The sequence below is a fragment of the Chlorocebus sabaeus genome, chromosome 20, assembly GCF_047675955.1.
Source record: "Chlorocebus sabaeus isolate Y175 chromosome 20, mChlSab1.0.hap1, whole genome shotgun sequence".
NCBI classification, from domain to species: Eukaryota; Metazoa; Chordata; class Mammalia; order Primates; family Cercopithecidae; genus Chlorocebus; species Chlorocebus sabaeus.
In genome coordinates, this window is record NC_132923.1 from 17037113 (window position 1) to 17059476 (window position 22364).

Sequence of the window (22364 nt, forward strand, 5' to 3'; positions counted from 1 at the left end):
CTGCTTGGGGTGAATTATTTTGCCAACTATAAGTATGACTTTAAGGATTTGGCCTCTGGGGCTGCAGGGGGTGGGAGGTGGACAGGGGGGAATTTCATGTCAAGACTTCACATGTTATGCTAGGGCAAGATGGTACATTCAACAAAGGCTCAGCGTTAAGCAGATTCTCTGCCAAGGACTCTGGAACTCTAAGTCAGAGTCCCCACTACTGCTGCAAATCAGGCAATGTCCACTTTAGCTGGCTTTGTTGGGTGAGGGAAAGGACAGTGTGTGACCTTGGAAAAGCTAGCTCACTTTGTCAAGGGGCTGGAAAAGGATCTGGCTAGACACTTCTCTTGTCAAGAGTAGCATTAGCGATTGTCTGAAACAAGGGTCACTTCAAGGTTTCAGCTGAAGTAGCTCTGCTGATTTCTGGGTTGAAGTTAGTAGATTTGGTAGAAATCACAGACATGACTTCACAGCCTGAGATTCCCTGGACTCACACAGCCACTGTCAGTGCTGCTGCAGCCTAGACCAAGGCCTATAGGTATTCTTGATCTTGCTCTCATCTGTGCAGTGGAAAGATGCAGGTATAAGGTGTGGGAAAATCAAACAAAATGACAAACATGAAGGCTCTTGTAAGATTCAGGGGCTTGTGGGAATGTTAGGAAGCAAGGTGGTTACAAGGTGTTCCTGCTCAGTGCTGCAGAGAAGGGGCTGCTGAGGGGCATCCTAAACTCCTGTATCATAGCTCCTGGGATCCCAGAAAGAGGAGAGAGGCAGTTGTGGTGCATATGGACTGTGTCTTCTGGGATTTCCAGCTCCTGGGGCAGGGTGATGAGGGAGTGACAAGGCATGGCCTCCCTTTCCTGAGAACACGAAGAAAGAAGGAACTAGTTCTGCATCTCCTTTGAGGGTGTGCTGTGCGTGGATTATGCAGAGCAGAGCTTTGGCATGAACTGGCAGTGGTGTTGAGCAAAGCATGACTTTCTGGGTTTCTGTTTCCTCTTCAATAGGCACTGTCTTTATTGGCCCTGCCCATTTTAATTTCTAGTGATTGTCAAAGAATTTTAAAACCTTCTTGGAAACATCCATAGCTAAATGCCAAAACAAAAGGCCATATTTAAGTCAGCATTAAGTTCTGCAATTTAGTGGTCATCAGATATCAGGGAGGGAGGGAATCGGTTCCTCCTTGGCCCCACCTCTTGATCCTTTACAACCCTATGGGAGGTATGATGCCCCTTTCCCAGTGAGGTGCCAGGTGCCACTAGAGCCAGGGGATGGCTTGGAAACCACTTTCTCAAATAACTTTGGCTTCACACAAACAAATAAGCACATGGAGGCTGGTGTTATTATGAAGGTTAGCTGCAGAAGTGGGCAGGTGCCAGAGGATGCAAATCATCTTACACTTTTATAGCCCAGTGTCACTGGCAACAGACCTTAGAAATGAGCCATAACCTTCATTTTGCAGGAAAGCAAACAGATGCGAGAAGGTAAAAAGATTTGCTTAACTTCGATGGCAAAATTGAAATGAGAACCCAGGATTTTCACTCTTCACTCTTATTTGCAAAAATATTCTGCTTCTAAAACAAAAGAATACTTGCTTGTTTTTTGCCCTCCTGACCCCTTTGCTTAGTTCTTCTCACCCCCAGCTACTTTTATTTCTATGCCACGAAGCCTCTGCCTGTCTTAATGTATGCAGCACCCACGTCCACAAGCTGACGTTCAGATGGAAGGTTGGACTGTATGGACCAGACAAATGGATTAGACAGCTGATTTCTGGTTAAACCTGCCCTCTGCCCTCTTTCTAAATGTGTCTCATCCCAGGTTCTCCCCGCCCTTTATAAATATGTTGGTAGGGCAACCTCCTAGTTCTATGCTTTCAACCCCCCTTTTCATCTGAAAGGTAGCAAATCCTAGGTCACCATTACAGACAGTGGCCTAGGTGAACATTGGGAAAGTCATCTCACTTCCCAGGCCTCACTTTCCTCATTGGTAAAATGAAAGAAGGAAAGGAGTCCACAGTTAAAGCTGGAATAAAGGTCCCTAGATCCTTCTTTAACTTCAATTTAATAAAAAAATTTAGACATGAAGTCTTGTCCGGCATTGAATTCCTGGATTCAAGTGATCTTCCCCTTTAGCCTCCCAGTACCTGGGAATACAGGTGTGCCCCGCCATGCCTGATGAAGCTTTCTTTGCTCGAAAATCTGAACTCCACAAAGATGTTGATCTGCCCTGTAGGAACCAGGGAGCTTTTTTCATTTACCCATGATAGGTCAGCAATAGGTATTTTGCCTCCTGTTGAAAGAAGTTCTCATAATCAGTATTCACTGCATATTTTACAGGGATCAGTGCAAAATGAAATGTGGGGTCCCATGGCAGCGCCTTAAGCCAAGCACAGGTCCTGGGTGACCTCACCAGCCGTGTGCCTAGAGAGCTGCTCTGCTCAGAGCTACACCAGGGATTTGACAGACTCCAGCTGGTGCGGGAGGGAGTTAAGGCCGGGCTCATGAGAAGGGTATTCCTACTTCAGTGGCCAGGGTTCATGCTAAGATGACAATAGGCCCAGAGCCCATCTCACACCCACCCCTCTGTCGCCAGTACCTGTTTTGGAAGAAGGGCTGACTTCATTAGTGCTGGTTCTTCCGTTTCTTGAGGAAAGATTGCACTGTTCAATAGGGAGCTTCATGTTTCCAGAACAGATTACTGACTGTTTTGGAGTCTGCAACTGACCCCAGTGCCCCCTGCCTTTAGGGACAGAGTGGCCAAGCCACTTTCTTTTCATCCAGCCTTCCCTCTCCACTTCATAATGAACCTCTTTCATGCCTCAGATCGCCGACTCCATTCCCTGCTCATTACCACTAGGTGGGATCCTGGGCCAAGATAAAGGAAAAGAACTCCCCTCCAATTTCCACCAGAGTCCCCCGATGTCTTAAGAAGCACATGTAGACAGAGAGGTTGTGTGGTCCTCACTTGAGTCAACTAAGAGTGGGAGATTCTCTTCTGAATTCAATTTTCAAAAGCAGATTTCCTTTTTTTGTAGTATAAAAATGCTCTAGGCATTGCACAATTTCAGGTTTTGGATCTAATTCCCAGTCTCTTTATAACTTTGGCAGCTGGTCTTCGCCTTCATCAGCCTTTCCCTTTCCCTGCTCATGGGCCTCTCACAACCCCACTCACTCTTCATATCACACAAATGAGTTCATTCTCAGCACCACACCCGCTGTGTGGCTTCTCTCCTTCCCAGCTCTCATCATGATGATCCAGCTTCTTCAGTTTCATCGACACCTTGAAAATTCATCTTTGAATTATTTCTTGCTTTGTCATTCAAAGCATTCTGCTTCCCGACTCCCCATCACCTCCTCTCTCCATCCTAACAGTTGGGTTTGCTTGTGTTTCATCCTTCCATCCATCAGCCCATGTGTCTATTTTGTGTCAGTCACTGAGGACAGAGAGATGACATGGTGAGTTACTGGCCTCAGGATATGTAAGTGTAGGGGTGAGGAACAGGACATATAAATGAAAAATTAACGGCAGGGCAACTAGATATGCACAAAGCATGGAGGGTGTAAAAAGAGGTGCTTTGGTTGGTGAATAAGGAGCTGGGAAGGATGCTGCACTGGCAGGAGAGCTGGGGACCCTCTAAGCAGAAGGAATGCCGTGCACCGGCCTGGGTGGATGTAAAAGCATGCAGCATGCAGGAAGCGCTGAGTTTGGAAAATTGTTGAGGCACAAAGTAGGAGAATCTGGGGATAGGGCAGGGATTGATGAGAATTAGTCTCGAGTGTTAGGCAGTGCCCAGGTCTTCAGAGGCCCTCTATGTTATGCTGAGGCGCTCAGGCTCACCCTGACAGTCCTGACAGTCCTGGGGCTCTCCCTAGTGGTTGCTTTTAAGAAAGGGCATGACATGGTGAGACTAGTTTGGACAGCACTCTGGCAACACTGCTGAGGATAGATTTCATGGGTGACTCTTCAAGACAGGGAGGCCTGTGGTGGGTACAAGTAGGAATGATGTTACCAGGGAGGAAGAGGATACATGCAAGAGGCGTTGTGGAGGTCAAGTGGGTAGTGCTGAATGATAGGTGGGAGGAGTGGGGGGCTGCCATTCAGGTTTCCGGCTTGAGAAAGTGCGTGCATGAGAATTCTGTGCTCACACCCAGTCCTGTCTAAACTAGCGGCCATTCTGCCTCGGGCCTGCCTCAGTTGCCCCTGTATTCTGTTTTGCTACCAACACATAAACCAGGCCTTCATTTCTTACCTTGATTCTTGAAGTATCCTCTTCATCTCTTTCAGTCCATCCTACAACATGCTGCCAAGGTAATCTTCCAGGGATGGTTGAACAATTCCCATTGCATAGTGAATGATGTCCCAGCTTTTAGCATCACCATCAATATTCATTGCTAAAGGAGACATTCTCTTCCTGTAGAGTCCAGTTTTTGAGAGAACATGAGGCATGTTGTATGTGTGAAGTAATTGAATGTCAAGTTGTCTTTTTTTTTTTTTTTTTTTTTTTGAGATAGTCTCACTCTGTCACCCAGGCTGGAGTACATTACCGCAATCTCGGCTCACTGCAACCTCTGCCTCCCGGGTTCAAGCAGTTCTGCCTCTGCCTCCCAAGTAGCTGGGATTACAGGCGCCAACACCTTGCCTGGCTATTTTTTTTGCATTTTTAGTAGAGAGGGGCTTTTGCCATGTTGGCCAGGCTGGTCTTGAACTCCTGACCTCAGGTGATTCACCTGCCTCAGCCTCCCAAATTGCTGGGATTACAGGCGTGAGCCATTGTGTCTGGCTCAAGTTGTCTTTAATGGGGACACAGAACTCCTACTCTGAGGTCAGTGAGGGAAGCAGGCAGGGCGTCTCCAGGGGTGGCCCTGGGTGATCCTGTGTGTGCCCAGCATGTCTTTCCAGGTGTATCTTCCATTTCTCCCTTGGCATAGTGCTGTCTGGTCTGGTCTCATTGTTCCCTAAAAGTGACCCCTTTCCCATCCTGGGTCTTTGCAGACTCCATTGTCTCTACCTGGAATACTTTTCCTCGCATTCCTGTCTGTTGAAATCCTACCCATCTTCTGATATTTAGCCCAAATGCAAGGACCCCATGAATCCCCTATGAATGGATCTCCTGGAAGCATTTTCCTTTCTTATGGCACTCTTCACATTTACTGTGCACAGCACCTAACATGTCTCCTACTTTATCTCCCACACTGGACCACGAGACTGGGAGCAGAAGTGGAAAATCAGAGGCCTTAAATCCTGGGGCCAGCCTGTGAATGTGATTTCTTAGTTTGCTTATTTTTCTCCCACCAAATATAATTTATTAAAAAATTATAACCTATGTTAACCATACAGGAAAGCAGAGAATATGATATAATAATGTATATTTGGGACTTATCGCCAAGAATGAACAGATTTGCTGCTGACACCTCGCCACCACGTTTTAAGATATAAATTATTGCAGATACACTTTAAACACTAGCCCACACATCCCTCTCCCGAAGCAGATCTTCACACTGCTTTTTCAAATTTAGAGTTAGTCACTAATATTTAGAAATCACAGGATTTCACATCATAAGATTTGGCCTCCGGCCACTTTCCTGCCAGTTCTCACCAGTCCATCACAGGCTGTGGGGCCCACCCCGGCCCTTCAAACCTGCCTATCCAATCTGTGGCTTAGTCTGGCACCCGAGCTCTCTCATCTGCCCTCTGTACGTGCTTTCCAGGAGGCGAGGGGACTCCTCATGCCCCCCTGTCCTCCTCTGCACCACTGCTTGGGCTATGCTCACTGTCTGGACCGAGGAATTCAAGGCCTCATTCAAGCCCCACTGGCTCCTGTGGCTTTTCCCAGTGAATTCGGCTCAGCTCCATTCTCAGTACTCATATACACCTAGCCCTTAAGCCGGTGGCTGAGCACTGGCCCGTGCTTTCATTCAATCCTGTATTAGGTACCCTGCAAAGTCACCTTGGTGGAGAAAAAGGACTCAAAAATCCAGGCCAGGTCAGGCTTCCTTGTTCTTCCCTCCTAGCCTTTGCTGCCTCCGTGTGGTGCATCACGTGAAGTGCTGCGGGGCTTGGTGCAGGAGCTCTGCCTGCTTGGTACCCTCAGGTGTAAGAAGGGATGGCATATTTTGTTGGCCACAACACTCTGAGGTCTTTGTACTTGTTCAGTTGAGACTGTTGACTCATCTGGCCCCCTCGTCTCTTTCTTAGAACTCCCCTCGCTGCCCGTTGGAGCTCTGTCCTTTTCCTTCCTTTCCCTGTGAAAATTGCCCTGGTGGTTTCATAAGTGTAGGGTTTCACTAGGCTGAAAAGCCGGGGGAAGGGCTCTTGTCCCCGATTCCACCACCCTCCGTTGATTCCCATGGTACTTGACATTAACATATGGATCGTGAGCACACCTTACAAGAGCTGGAGAGATGCTGGCTCTTGCATTTTGTGCACGGCTGGGGAAGGAGGGATGTTGCATTTTTCACCTTATCCAACTGCCTGGGGCCACTCCCCCCTGATGCTAGTGCTGATTATCTGTTCCTTGGGGTTTTGAAAGTGGTGGAAACCTGTTGATCTGGGCCAGAATATGGTTCCCTTTTCTCTTCAGAATGAACACTGAAACTAACTCCATTGTAGTAATCGAATTCAACTGATTAATGATCTGTTAATTTCCTGTGTAAGAAAGAAGCCATTTTGATGTTGGGTGTGACTCTCATCATTGCTGTGATACACCCAGGTCCGGAGGGAGACAGCTTCTGTCCCCACACTCTGGACCCACGGCAACCTCCGCACCTGCTTCAGTTCAGCTCTGTCCCTGATGCCCCTGACAGTGTTTCTTTTGACTGTGTTTTCACTGATTGGTTAATGACTATGTCATCACTGAAGTCACCAAACTTGTCTTTATTGACCTCCTCTCTTCAGGGGAATTGAGAAGAATGAGAGAGCCAGTGATTAAAGAGGAAGTAGAGGGAAGAAAGAGGCTAAGGATATGGAAGAATAAAGGGAGAAAGGATATGATTTAAAGAAGAGAAGGAGAAAGAAGAGAGGGAGGCAGTTAAATCTCGGCATGTGGGATAGTAGACTTCTAATTTTGGGCTGAGTAGAAGGTATATTTTGGGGGAAGTTCACACTTGTTTTCTTTACTTGCTCAGGAACCCATGGCGTGGCTCTTTGTGTGATTTGAAAGGGTGAAATGCAGGGTTATGTATGATCAGAATGGCCAACACACATATAGCCAGGAGTGTTCTAGAGACCTTCTATGAAATTGGCACTGAAGCTGATAGAGGCTGGATGCATTTTTTGTTTCTCTCAGCTTTGCTCAGGTCCATTAGGAAAGGCATGCAAACTCTTTCAGATGCCCCTCAGGGATTCTCCTGGGTTCTAGAGAATCCCCTGCATGTGGACTGGGCAAGAAAGAGGTAACCCAAAAAACCTGGGGCTCTCCCAAGTATCACCACGCCGTGGTGCTCTGCTGTACCACCACCAAGACGAGTTCAGGCTGTGTGATTCCATGGAAAGATAAGGACTTTCAAGGCCAAGTCCCTGGTAGAAGGGCTAGCCATTAATCAGTTAGTGTGACTGTGAACAAGTTTCCTCAATGGTAAAATGGGAATAGTCACCCCCACCTGATAGGTTTCTGATGAGTATTCAGTGAGGGAATATATGTCATATGTAGGTCATGTTGTACATGCCTGAAACATAGTAGAACTCATTCAGTCTTCACCGCCCTTCCTGACCCTCCCGCTACTCTGCCTACCCCCCATCCCCAGCTTCATGCTACTCTCCTATGTAAAAGATGGTGATACCTGGAAATGAAAAGAAACGAGGAAAGTATATATTAACAGAAACCATGCTTCTCTCCAGGTTAGGCATTAAAACATTTATTGCTCTTTACATTGAACCGTGTGAAGAAATAGGAGATTTAAAAGAAAAGAAATGAAATCCTTTCTCATTTAAGAGGAAAATTGGAGCTGTAGTAGTTAAAAGCGACCCTCAAGTTAAAAGAGACCACAAGCCAGACGCAGTGGCTCACACAGTGGATGACACCTGTAATCCCAGCACTTTGGGAGACCGAGGCGGGCAGATCACGAGCTCAGGAGATTGAGACCATCCTGGCTAACACCGTGAAACCCCGTCTCTACTAAAAATACAAAAAATCAGCCGGTGTTGTGGTAGTGGGCACCTGTAGTCCCAGCTACTCGGGATGCTGAGGCTGGAGAATGGCGTGAACCCAGGAGGCAGAGCTTGCAGTGAGCTGAGATCGCACCACTGCACTCCAGCCTGGGAGACAGAGCAAGACTCTGTCTCAAAAAAAAAAAAAAAAAAAAAAAAAAAAAGGACCACAATTTTTCAGAATCAGTCACTGAGGTTTGGAAAAAGCAAATCACATTGTCCTTCCTCTGGTATATGATTAGCACAGAAAGTTTCTGGTTGGGCCAGGGACTGGGCAGGTTTTGATGACATGAGGAAGACAATAAGTTGGGCATTGTGTGAAAGGGAGGAGGCAGGACCTGGGCTTGTGCCCTTGTCACCTTCTGTACGCTGTACGAAGCCAGGAGGGTGGAGCTTGATGACATCTCCTAACAATACCCACATGCACATCTCTGTCATCCTTAAATCACTGAGTCTTGGACTTCAGGGTCTCCTCGTGCCGGTCCACAAGGGAACCCACCCACTCCACGGTTTTCTGCTTGGCTTCCTCCCAGCTGTAGAGCGGCTCATACGCCAGATCTCGCTAAGTCTTCTTGTAAACGAAGGTGAACACGCTATTTGACAATGTCACTGTGTGGCGGTTGAAGGGCGGTCCATAGATGTAAATGGGTCTGAGCAGGAAGCTCACTATTTCCAGCAGGAAACCAATCCAGTACATCAGGGCTAAAGGAAGGCTCCATCTGGAATCAAGGCGGAGGCCGAACTCTTTACTCAGGGTGTAATTAAGGTTATCATAACTTTGGTGAGGCGTGTCATCTGAGATGTAGTAGAACTGTCCTCGGATACTTGGGGCCTTCCTGGGTTCCTGCAGGACCCTCAAGGCCAGAATGTGGGCCCAGGCCACGTTGCCAACATAGACTGGGTTGACTCTGGAGAACTTGCGGAAACTTGACAGGATCCTATTGTGTTTCGCGCCTCATCTATACTGGCAGAAAGGATTGGGCTTCCTTCCCCATAGATAAACATTGGTCTTAAGGCACAAGTGTACAAGGTGGCACCATTTTTCAGAGTCCACACATTGGCCGCCAGCACTGCCTTCTCAGCAAGCTTTTTGCTGTATGGGTATGGAGCAGACCATGTGTTTTCCAGAGGCTCTTCATGGCCATTCTGGATGATTTCCTTGTAGGAGTTGGGCCCGACTACCTCTAGGGTACTGGTGTAGATGAAGATTGGCACAGTAGCTTGGACACAGGCCTCCAACAGAAGCTGGGTACCTACCAACGAAAAGCATGCTGTCAGTGTCAGGAAATATAACTAAGGGGCCCCAACCACATGCATATATCTCCATTCCCTAGTGCAGTGGTTATAACAGACTCGGGGTCCATTCTTCTGTCACTCCGACTGAGACTGGGCCATGCTACAGCCATAGGAAAAACACTAAAATGAAAAGAAACTGATATATGGGTTCTGGAGAGCAAGAATTTCTAGACTTTTAGGTGTATGGATGTGTGTGTGTGTGTGTGTACTGTAATTTTGGCAAAGGACCTTGGGTTATCACTTTATATTTTGCAAAGTAAGGATGTTGAAAATTATAATGTGACATCAATACCATTAAAGGCAGGTTATTGAAAAACTAAAAAATCAAGAAGCTATACTCTGAGAATATGGATAGTACCAGTCCTTAGGCAGAAAAGGGCAGTGGAAGAAATTATGTCACACACATACCCATACACAGTTGTATATAAGCAATATACACTCCAAAATATACATGCAATTGCTGGTATTTTTCTCATTTTGAGTGGACTGATAAAACTTAGTCACAAGGACCATTCCTGGAGTCACTGAGCAAACAGTGGCTTGTGGGGAGGTGCTGGAAACCCACACTCTTTTCCTGATTGTGTGTTCCCTGGGAAAGCTGCTTCCAATTCTGGCTGTGACTCTGTTTACCTGGTTATGTAAAGTGGGGGTGCTAAACCTTCCTTTAACCCTGCCCTGGCGTTTCCTGTGGAGCCTGGTGGAGGACTGCGGAGAGGATTGTGCCCTCTGCTGGTAACACCTGCACTGGGAGAACCTGGCAGCATCCCCTGAGCTGTGTGGAAGTGAATGAAGCTCATGGAGGTGCTCGGAGTGCCTTCCCTTGAAGAAGGAAGGAATTTCCTAGGTAAGGATTATTATTTTTTCTTTCTTTCTTTCTTTTTTTTAAATTCTTGACCCCGTTTAAAGTTTCTGTGGAATTTGAGTTTCTGGACAGACAGCCTCATGTTTTCAACAATTAATCTGATGGTAGAGAAAATGTGGAAGTAGTTTACCTTCAAGAGGGAAATGACCAACATTGTGAAATGTTTTCTAAGCCTTGGAGTGATCATGGTTTAGGAAACAGATGCCTCTAACACTTCCCCTGTCATTTCGCATTTCTTGTTGTTGGGAGTTGTGGAGAGTTAAGAATTCAAATGAAAAACTGGTTACTCGTAACACCCTCCTTGCACTGTAGAGGTACTTAAAGGTATGCGTAAGTAGAAACTGGAAAGATTTTTTATTGAGATGGTGCTGGATACTCAAAAGCAATTAGCTGCTTTAGAAAAGGTGTCGGAATAGACTGAATGTGGAGGGCCAGGCCCGCGGTTGGGTGCTGTGGTACTGAAGAGACTGGGCTCTGGGAATCAGATGGTGAGACTGCAGGACAAGATTCCTTAAGGAAATGTGTCTGAATTTAAAGTGGTTTGGAAAGCTGCAATTCAGAAAGACCATCAAGACTTTAAGGGATGAAGATTGAATGAAGGTGCACTTTGGACACCTGGCTGGGAATGGCTCTGTAAGAGCAGGCCCTGTAGTGATCTGAAGAGATTGTGTATTCTGGACACCTGGAAACCCTTTTTGTTAAGAAAATATTGTGAGAAAGCATGTGCTGGATAATTCTGTCCTGACAGACCACTGTGAACCAGTTTTGCTAGTTCTCTTGAGAAAACTTCTTTGAGGAGGGCAGCAGGGCTCTGAAAGTTCTTGATATGGGAGTGCTGGGAAGGGAAGAGCGTGGTCCCTTTAAATGATATGGGAGTGGGGAAGGGAAGTGCTGGGTGAAGGAGGGTGTAGTCCCTGGCTAGGGCTCCACTCCCAGGGACGTAGATGAAGACAAGCATTTTCTGCCCAAATGTTGCATTTCCCACGACCACCCTGGCCTGTCATGCCCCCATTCTGTGCCTATAAAAAACCCCAAGACCCTAGCAGGACACACACAAGTTGCCAGACAATGAGAGAAGCAGATTGGCAAAAGAAGACAGAAGGGACTGAATGTCAGAAGGGGCACATCAACGGGCGAACACATCAGCAGAGGAACACACAGGCAGCTGGACGTTAGGAGGAACACACCGCCCAGCAGAGTGATGTGGGGTTTCCCTGGGACAGTCGGAGAAGAGTTGGGCAGTTGAGCTGCCAACTCCATGGGCAAACCCTCCCATTCTGGCATCCTCCTGCTGCTGAGAGCTGCCTCCACTCAACAAAACCTGGCACTCATTCTCCCAGCCCAGGTGTGATCCGATTCCCCTGGTAACCAAAGCAACAACCCGAGATACAGAAAGCCCTCTGAATTTCCGACAAGGTAGAGGGTCTAATTTAGCTGGTTAAAACAAGCCACCTATAGATGTCAAAACTAAACGAACAAGACTAAAAGAGCACGTGTAACACACACCCACTGGGGTTTCAGGAGGTGTAAACATTCACCGCAGACACTGCCATGGTGTCAGAGTCCCACAGCGTGCCTGTCTGTATGCTCCCGTAGAGGTTTGAGCAGTGAGGCACTGAAGAAGCAAGCCACACCCCCACTGCATGCCTGCTGAGGGGGACGAGGGAATTTTTCCGATTTCATTATCATCAGCCTACACACCAGGTTTAAAATGATGACTGTGGTGGCACCTGGAAGATTTGATTCTGTCCCAGAGGCAAAGAGTGGCTGGATATCAAGAATCTGAAGTCGGAGTTTAGTCGACTTTTGACTGGAGCCATAATAGAAAAAGTGTCCACAGTCTTTGGAGTCACACAGGAGTGAGTTTAAAGTCTAACTCTCCTACTTACTTACTCACCTGGGGGGCCCTGCACAAGTTACTTGCCATCTCTAGCACTGGTTTCCTCATGTAAAAAGCTGAAGACAGCAGCTCTGAACTCCCCCAGTTGGTAGTGATTAGCAAAGACACGTGGCCCACAGCATAGCAGGTGTTCCGTGGAGGGACTTCTTTTCCTTTCCTGTCCTTCTTTGTGATCCTTAATCCCCCACCTTGCTTCATCTCCTCCCCAGGCTACTGTACCTTTCTCATTGACGTTCATGACAGACTCTCTGTGAGTGACACCGATGACGTCTATGATAGAGGTGGTGTGGATGATGACCAAGATGTCCTGGCAGGCTCTCTTCAGGCATGGCTCATCCAGAATGTTTCCTTCCAGCACTGTCAGCTTGGTCTTGTTCTGGAGCTCTGTGTGAACATGGGTCAGGTTATCGGAATATTTCTGAAACTGGCTTGGAAGTTTCCTGATAAAGATGATGTTACATAGGTGTTCGGGGATGGTTAGAGTCATGGTGTTGGAGTGGAGGGTGTACTTTCCATGGAAGGAACAAGTAAACAAAGACATAGAAGTCAGAATATGTAGCAATTTATTGGGAAAGAGCAAACATCTGTTTCTATTGCATCTCATTTCAGAAAAGTAATCTGAGCAATGAGCTGTCAGGTGTACCTGGAATATAAGCATTTCTAGAGTCATGGGAAACTCACTAAAATATTGAAAGAGAGTAGGGTGATTGTGGAGAGTTGGGTGTAAGAGGGAAAATTCAAATTTAATTCTGCAGGTGATGCGGGATCATGGTTTTGGGTCTCCAGCACCATGTAAAAGAAAATCCCTTATTTATATTTGGAATAAGTAGAGAACCAGGTAGAGCATGGTGGCTCACACCTGTAATTCTAGCACTTTGGGAGGCTGAGGTGGGCTGACTGCTTGCACCTAGGAGGTCAAGACCAGCCTGGACAGCCTCATGAAACCCCGTCTCTACTAAAAATACAAAAATTAGCTGGGCGTTGTGGTGCCTGCCTATAGTCCTAGCTGCTTGGGAGACTGAGAAAGGAGGATGAATGGAGCCCAGGAGGTGAAGGTGGCAGTGAGCAGAGATCATTCCTCTGCACTCAGCCTTGGTGGCACAGCCAAAGCCTATTAAAAAAAAGTGAGAGAGACAGAGAAACAGAAGCAGAATTATGATGTAGGAAGTCAACCTTGGCTTGAGGATATAAAATGGACTGAAATAGGGGATATGAGAAAGTAAGGTAATTAAGAGATTAATCAGAGTATCTGTGCCAAGGTTTCGATGAGGTCTGGAAGCAGGGTCCAGCAGTGGAAGCAGAGGAGGGCAGATACAACAGGTTTGAATTTCAGACCTTACCTTAAAGGTCCTGATACCTACTGGATCTGGGTTGAGAGAAAAAGAAGACAAAATCACCCCTGTGGTTTCCTGCTTGGGCAATCGGGAGGAGAGTGGAGCCATTACTAGGGAACCGCGGATGGGCTTAAATGAGGAATTTCCATGAAAAACTCATCAGATTTGAAAAGAAGATAGCAATGCTGAAAGTTAGCGACCAATGAACTAATATTCCAGCTGTTTAGCCAAGGGCAGTGGTTACAACTTTAATGTCTTCAGGCTCCTCTGAAATCCCCAAGACATGATGCTGACAGTAAAGTTGTCACCTGGAATTAGCCCACGCCATGAACACTGTGGTACATGGAGCTTGGATAAATACTCTACACTTGTTTGTGCTTTACAATCTGCATACCACTCACAACTTGCTTATTTCCTTTTACAGCAATCTCATGAGATAGGTTTTCTGAGTCCCACTTTATTGACGAGGAAACTGAGGTTCAGAGAGGTTAAGGGACAGATCTAAGGTCACGTTTCTAGTGGAGACTCAAACTTGCCCACCCCACCACCAAGCCTTGTACCCTGTACACCAGGTACAGGACTGGCTGTTTACAATAAACTTTTCTGAGAAAGAGTAAGAATAAGCCAGTTCAACTGAAACTGACAACAAAGGCCAAAGAACAGTGAGAGTAAAATTCAGAGTGAAAAATTCAAGACCAGAGTAATTCCTTCCAGGGGTTCAGATGGGACCATTTACTCCCCTCATGCCTCTGTCATGTTTTGTCTACTCCCAGCCCCTTCCTATTGCCAGGAAACTCCAAGGAGGCTCTGCAATGGGGGAGGCAGGGAAGAGGCTGCTGGGGAGGACGTGGGTAACAGACTGAGAGTGGAATTTTCCCTGGTTGTATTTCCACCTCTGCACTTCCTGCTCCCTTCCTCTGCTTCCCCTTTGCTGCCAACTTCAGACAGACTGGCTCAAAGGAATTGCCATTTCAAAGATATAGAAGTCTAAAGCCAAGAGAAAAGGCTCTTCCTCAGTGAGTTCACAGGGATCTAGAGACCAGGAAAGGGGACTTTGTGGATGAACCCATAACTTCCTGTTTCCCCAAGCTGCTAGAAGAACTATTGGTTAAGAGCACAGATGCTGCACTAGACCTCAAGGGTTCAAATCCAGTTTTGCCATATTCTAACTCTGAGACTTTCGATGAGTTAATTAACCTCTCTGTGTCTGTCTCCTAATCTGTAAGAAAGGAGGACAATAATATTAACAATCTCATAGGGTTGCTATGAGTAACAAATGAGTCAGCACATGCAAAACCTGTAGCATAGTATCTGGCACAGAAAGAACACTGAAAGGATTCTCTGTTTTTATCTTCATACAGGCCACTGCCCATCCGTTATATCCCCTACCTTTTCACCATAAGGAACAATTCCTCTAGGCTGAGCATTGCTTTTTTTCTGGTATTAGGTGTTAGATTGCAAATATTGGTGACACATAAGGATTACAAACATTTAATCTTGGTCTTGTGTTAGTATTTGTTATGAAAGACACCATGAAAATAGAAGGTGGAGGAAATTGGAAGAGGTCAGAGAAGAACAAAAGAAGAGCAGAGTTTTGGGTGTGGTGGTTCATGAGTGCTGTCAAGTAGAGGCTTCTCTGAGGGCAGGGCATGGCTCTCTGCACAGTCAGAGCCCAGGTGTAGACACACAGTTCACCCATCCCCTGGGTTGGGGAGGAGGACAGGGAATTGGGCACCCAGGGAGGCAAAGACCCACTTTGCCAAGTATCAGCTCCAGGGTAAAGTGATGATGCTTCTGGATGAAGCTCTGGTCTGAGCTCTGCTACGCATTAACCAGATGGTCTTGGCAAGTTGCTTTATGTTTCTGGACCTTGATAGTTCATTGTCCAGTTGGATATGACTCCTTTTACTTTCCTCATGGGGTTATTTGCACAAGGAGTTGCTAGAGCAAGGTCTGCAATTTCCTGGGGGTATTGAGCAACAGAGACAAATGGTTAAAAAATAAAGCCTTAGACGACAAATTGAAAAGAGGGATATCTGGCCTTATACTGCCTCTTCCTCTGTCTCTGCTCTTAGCTGTGCAATTGTGCATGCTGTCTCTCTCTCTCACTGATGCTCTCTCTCTCTCCTCTCCCTCTCTGTCTCACTCTTTCTCATGCATTCTCTCTTTCTCATTCTCTCTCTCTGGTTTTCTTTCCCCCTCATTTTCTCTCTCTCTTTTGCTCTCTGTCTCTCTCTCTCTCACACACACACACACTTACACACTCATCCATACCTTCACTTCCTTTTATTTTGCCTTCACCAAAGGTGTCAAGGTTGCTACAAAACAAAACAAAGCTCAGGGCAGTCTAGAGAGGCAGGGACCCCCTGGTGAGGTCTCCAAGTAAATGGTGTCCTTTGTGAATGTTGCGAAGCAATTGCCAAGACATAAAGCTTCAGGACATAAAAAAGTTGTGGACAAGAAAAATAACTGATGTGGGATTTTCTAGATGAGAAGAAAAGGGGCCTGGTGTCCAAGTGGCTGCCTCTTAAGTTCTGGGTTAGGACCGGAATCCAGTCTCTGGACACACCATCCAGAATCTTTCACACCATGCCATTTCATACTATTTAATTTTCTTTTTTTCTTTCTTTCTTTTTCTTTTTTAGACTGTGGGTGGAGGATTGGCTTAGATTTGACTACAACTTTCTATAACTTGCTAGAAAAGGTCCACCTTCTTGCACCCATGCACGGTTTAAAATGGAGCCACACACCCATGAATCAAGGAAAATTCCTTCCTCAATTCCGATCTGAAGGCCTTGTCCAAGGCCCTGATCTCCTTCAGCTCCTTCTCCTCCACCAAGGGGCGGATGATTGACCCAGAAACCCTCCTGCTTCTGTCACAAGGCAGCTCCAGCCCATCATGGCCAATCCAAAGTAGCAGGCAACACACTCTAGGAAACAGAAGATGCTGGGGAGCAGATCTGATTCCAGGGTGACCCTGGAGAAGGCTAAAAAAAGAGGTCAAATGGTTATATACTCACACAGATATCTTATTTTCCTGCACCCCATTTTCTGCAAAAATTCCATGTCTCCACCATTGCCAGGAGTAGCTGAAAGAAAATGAAGAAGCTCTTATTGTTAGATTGTTCAAAGCTGAACAGAAGACTCAGGGTGCTGGTCACTTCATCCCCTAAGGGAGCCCTGGAGCTTTCTGCTCTGTGGCTTCTGGCTTGCCCCTTATCCCCTTGAACTCCTGCCACATACTCATTGCTCCCACCTCCTACAGCATCCCTTTTCTCAGAAGAATAGTGACCTTTAATGTATATCTCTAATTCTTCCCAGCAACGGGAAGAGAAGTCCAATTCTAAGGCCGCAGTGCGGTAAAGAGTCTTAGGTTTAACATTAACAGGACACTGGTCGGTTGATACCAGATGTCGGGGATCCGCAATCTGTGATCTTAAACTAGACTGAGAGAAATCTCCAAGTGTAATGTGAACTTTGCCTTTGTGCAGTAAATATGTTTGGAAGGAAATCTGCATTAGCTCATTATCTCCTCTCGCAGAGTGTCATTTGAAATGTTGCTGCTGTCTTGCAAAGTTTAGAAATTCGCAATGGTGACAGCTCCAATCACTAAGTTTTATGGACGTGACTTACTTTCCTATTCAATATATCCAAAACCTCAGTTGTAACTTTCCCCTGGAGAGCTCTGGGGTTCCTAGATGAAGAACACCATTGAAGGAAAGCTATCTAGTGTTAACCACTTAATGATATGGCCTGTACCACAAGAGTGGGGATTTGTGGTTGTATGCCCTAATGACTCTTATCATAGATGTTTGAACTTTTCCCATATTCTTGGGTACAAAACCATTCTCAGCAAATTTCTGAAGATGCTGTGAATGCTCCTTGAGAGTATGTCTGAGAATTGCCCAAATTCACCACTGTAAGCTCTCCAAGACACTTTACTTAAAAAAATCGAGGTGTAATTTATATTCATTAAAATGCCCAGATCTCAAGTGTTCAGTTTGATGAATCTTGACAGTTATGTATGCTCATGTAGGTAGCACCCAAAAAATGTACTGGTCACTTCCTTCACTGCAGAAAGTTCTTTTCTGCCTGTTCTTAGTTAATTCCCTCCCCTACCCCCAATTTACCTGGTAAGCAACTACTCTCTGATTTTTATTCCTACAGAATTCTCATTTTATTCCTATATATATATATATATATTTTTTTTTTTTTTTGAGTTGGAGTCTTGCTTTGTCACCCAGGTTGGAGTGCAGTGGCACGATCTTGGCTCACTGCAACCTCCATCTCCTGGGTTCATGCAATTCTCTTGCCTCAGCCTCCCAAGTAGCTGGGATTACAGGCATGCACCACCACGCCTGGCTAATTTTTGTATTTTTAGAAGAGACAGGGTTTTACCATATTGGTCAGACTGGTCTTGAACTCCTGACCTCATGTGATCCACCCACCTCAGCCTCCCAAAGTGCTGGGATTACAGGCGTCAGCCACCATGCCCAGCTCCTGTATTTTCTTAATTTATTCTTCTAAGATCTCCGTGGTTCTGGATATATATTTAAATATAAAATCATTCTGAACTGAATTTTTGTGCATGGAGTACAGAAGAATTGACCATTGATTGTCTCTATTGTTTGTTTATTTTTCTATTTCATGATTTTCTTTATTTTTATTATTGGCTTATATTTATTAACTTTGGGGTTGCTTTACTCTTTTTTTTCAGGGTTCTTATTATAAAAGCGTAGGTAATTGACTTTAGTCCTTTGTTCGTTTCCTCTACAGGCATTTAAAGTTGTAAGTTTCTCTCTAAGCACTATGTCAGCTGTGTCCAACATTTTGGTGCATGGGGTTATCATCATTCAGTTACTGATGTTTTGAATTCTTTCTTGTGAGTTTGTCTTTGACCCAAGTGACCCATACCAACAGAGTACGTTGCTTGTTTTCTAAAATTGGGGATTTTCTAGGTATCTTATTTTTATGGATTTCTAATTTAATACTATTGTGGCCATAGCATATACTCTGTATGATTTTGATCCTTACATATATATTGAAACTTGATTTATGGTGCAGCATATGGTCTGTGTTGGTGAACATCCCGTAAACACTCGAAAATAATGCTTTCTACAGTTATTCGAAATAATATTCTACAAATGGTTTGGTTTGAAACCCCACTCTAGGTCTTGCCCTCCTCCCGTGTTGTAGACATTCAACTGCTACCTGGGACCTGACTACCAATGCTTCAAACCCACTTGCCTAGAAAATGTTGGCCCTGTGCTATAACAACTTGTTCTCTGATAGCAACAGGCCCTGGGTCTTGCTGAGACATGTGGAACACTATCTGAACCATTCAGGCGCGTCACATATGTTTGCCTGCTGTAGCACATGCTAGAGTGCACCTTATAGATCCCCCATTGCCTTCAGTATGGGGCTGCACATTCCCTCAGATGTTGAGAGTCCTGGAGGCTGTAGATTTCAGCCAGCGTCTCTTGGAGTGTCTGAGTGGAACCAATAAATAAAAGCCGTAAAGAAAGTGAGAAATTAAACAAAGGGCAAGACTGATGAGGGCCACACTACTAAATTTCTTTTATTTTTAAATAGCTTTACTGAGGTATAATTGACATAACATTTGCTTATTTTAAGTGTGCAGTTAGATTATTTTCAGTAAAATTTTAGACTTGTGTGACCATCACCACGATCCTGTTTTGCAACATTTCTATCATTCCTAAGAAATCCCTCATGTTCATCAATCACCACCACTTTTTCCCAGTCCCCAGCTCCAGGCACCTCCTAATTGATTTTCTGACTCTACAGATTTGCCTTTTCTGGAGACCATATAAATGGAATAATGCAATATGTTGTCTTTTGTATCTGTCTTCTTTCGTTTAGTTTAATATACTTTTATGGTTCATGTATGTGGCAGCACAGATCAATATTTAATTCCTTTTAGGTGCCAAATCCTATTAAATTATATGGATAGCTCCCATTAGTTTATTCATTTTATCAGTTGATAGATATTTGAGTGTTTCAACTTTATGGACTGTTACGGATAAAGTTGCTATGAATATTCACATTCATGTGTTGTGTGAACATAGGATTTTTTCTTTTGGGTAAATAGCTAGGAGTGATAGTGCTAGGTCGTATGGTAAATGTATCTTCAACATTTTAAGATACTGCGAAACTGGTTTCCAACATGGCTGCATGTCCCATCAACACTGCGTGAGTATTTTAGTTTTTCCACATCATTGTTATTTCACTTCCTCCAGGTGTTACTGTCCTTTTTTGTTATAGCACTCTAGTGGGGAAGAAGTGGTGTCTCGTTGTAGTTCTGATTTGCATTTCCCTGCTGACTGATGATGCTGATCATCTTTTCATGTACTTTGTTGACTCTTCCTACACCTTTTTGATGAAATTTTGCCTATTTTAAAATTGGGTTATTTATCTTTTCGTTGCTTAGTTGTAAGTGCATTTCGTATTCTGGACATGAGTCCTTTATCAAATATATGATTTGAATTTTTTTTTCTCAGTCTATGGGTTATCTCTTCATTTTCTTATTGATGGCTTTTAAATGCCAACATTTTTAGTTTTGATCCTGTTTCATTTTTCAACTACTTTTTAACCAGGAAAATTTGGGTTTTTGCCTAATTCAAGATTATGAATATGTTAATCTATGTTTTCTTCTAAGAGGTGTACAGTTTAGCCCTTAATTTTAGGCCTATAATTTATTTTGAGGGAATTTTTGCCTATGTGTGAGTTAATGGCCTAAATTCATATGGCCAATTGATTTTGACAATAGTAAATTCAATAGGGAAAAAGACTGTCTTTTAAACAAGTGACACTGAGACAGCTGAACTGTCCACATGCTCAGGGAATGTCAGCCTGCTATGTCAAGTGATGCCCACCCAAGTCACCACCTATTGGCATCAGAGTGTGTGAAGAATTTCTCAATATGATAACTGTGGGTTAAATAATATGCTGCAGCTCTCCGCTTCTCCCGTTCAACAGACAGCCACATCTTCTTGTGCAGTGCCAGCCACATCCCTGAGACACCATGGTAAAGGTGAAGGCCAGAGTCAATGGATTTGGCCCTATTGGGTGCCTGGTCACCAAGCCTACTTATAACTCTGGTAAAGTGGATATTGTCACCATCAATGACCCCTTCATTGAGCTTAACTACATGGTCTACATGTTCCATATGATTTCACCCATGGCAAATTCCTTTGCACTGTAAAGGCTGAGAATGGGAAGCTTGTCATCAATGGAAATCCCACCACCATCTTCCATAAGCTAAATCCCACCAAAATCAAATAAGGCAATGCTGGTACTAAGCACATCGTAGATTCCAGTGGCATCTTCACTACCATGGGGAAGTGTGTGGCTCATTTGCAGGGGACAGTTAAAAGGATCATCATCTCTAACCCCTCTGCTGACACCCCCATGTTTGTGATGGGTATGAACAATGAGAAATATGACAACAGCCTCAAGATCATCAGCAATGTTTCTTGTACCACCAATTGCTTAGCACCTCTGACCAAGATCATTCATGACAAGTTTAATACAGTGAAGGGACTCATGACCACTGTCAGTGCTATGACTGAAAACTGTGGATGGCCCCTCTGTGAAACTGTAGCATGACAGCTGCAGGGCTCAAAGGAGCATCATCCTTGCATCATCCTTGCATCTACTGGCACTGTCAAGGCTGTGGGCAAGTATATCAATGAGCTGCATGGGAAGAGCACTGGCATGACATTCCAGGTCCCCACCACAAACATTTTGGTCATAAATATGACCTGCCCTCAGGAAAAACATGCCAAATATGATAACATCAAGAAGGTGGTGAAGCAGCATCAGAAGGCCCCCATAAGGGCATCTTGTGCGACACTAAGAACGAGGTTGTCTCCTCCAGCTGAACCACTGACACCCACTCTTTCACCTTGGATCCTGGGACTGGCATTGCCCTCAATGACCACTTTGTTAAGCTCATTTTCTGATGTGAAAATGAGTTTGGCTACAGCAACAGGGTGGTTAACCTCATGGCTCACGTGGCCTCCAAGGAGTAAGACCTGTGGACCACCAGCCCCAGCGATAGCATGAGAGGAAAGCAGAGGCCCTCAGCTGCTGGGGAGTCCCTGCCGCACTCAGTCCCCCCCAACACTGAGAATCTCTCCTCCACACAGTTTAGTGCAGACCCCCTGAAGAGGGAGGTGCCTAGGGAACCCCACCTTGTCATGTACCACCCATAAAGTCCCCTGTCTGTACTCAGAAAAAAAAAATGCAATATTAGGAAGACTCACAAAGATTACTGATCAGCAAAAGAATAGACAGCATGATTTCTCCATCCTCCTATTTTATACTGATGCATAAATGGTCAGGAAATGCTGGACTCACAGTGGGAGTCTGCATTCCAGTGTGGGAACAATAATCTCCCTTGTTATAATTTTTTATCACGTAAGCACAAGACACAGCTTTATCATGGGGGCACACACAGGCTGTTGGTGTGAAACATTCTAGATTTAGGTGTCAGCTGTTCACAAGATTGTCTGGAAAAATCAACTGCCCGGCATCTAGAGTCCTTGGGGCTCACGCAAAGCGTTTCCCTTTTCTTAGGGGAGAAAGCCACCCATTTTATAGGGATCTATACTGAGCACAGTCTCTCATGCTGGGAAAAGGAAAATCCCTCTTCTTGGCTGGCTTACTAAACACCTGGTTTACTTTAGGATAATTACACCCCTTGTGCTTGAGTCCTAGAGAGGTCATGAGTAGCATAGAATAAGTTTTAAAGGCACAGGACTAGATGAAATAAGTTAGGGTAAGAATATTCATGGATAACAGGGGAAGTTTCTGGACT

The 22364-nt window shown here is 45.1% G+C and overlaps 2 pseudogenes; one reads left to right on the forward strand and one right to left on the reverse strand.

The window, feature by feature from the left end:
• Positions 1-8313: 8313 nt before the first annotated feature.
• LOC103224096 (3 beta-hydroxysteroid dehydrogenase/Delta 5-->4-isomerase type 1-like) lies at positions 8314-16496 on the reverse strand (annotated as a pseudogene).
• Positions 16497-20579: 4083 nt separating this feature from the next.
• LOC140709352 (glyceraldehyde-3-phosphate dehydrogenase pseudogene) lies at positions 20580-21576 on the forward strand (annotated as a pseudogene).
• Positions 21577-22364: the final 788 nt, after the last annotated feature.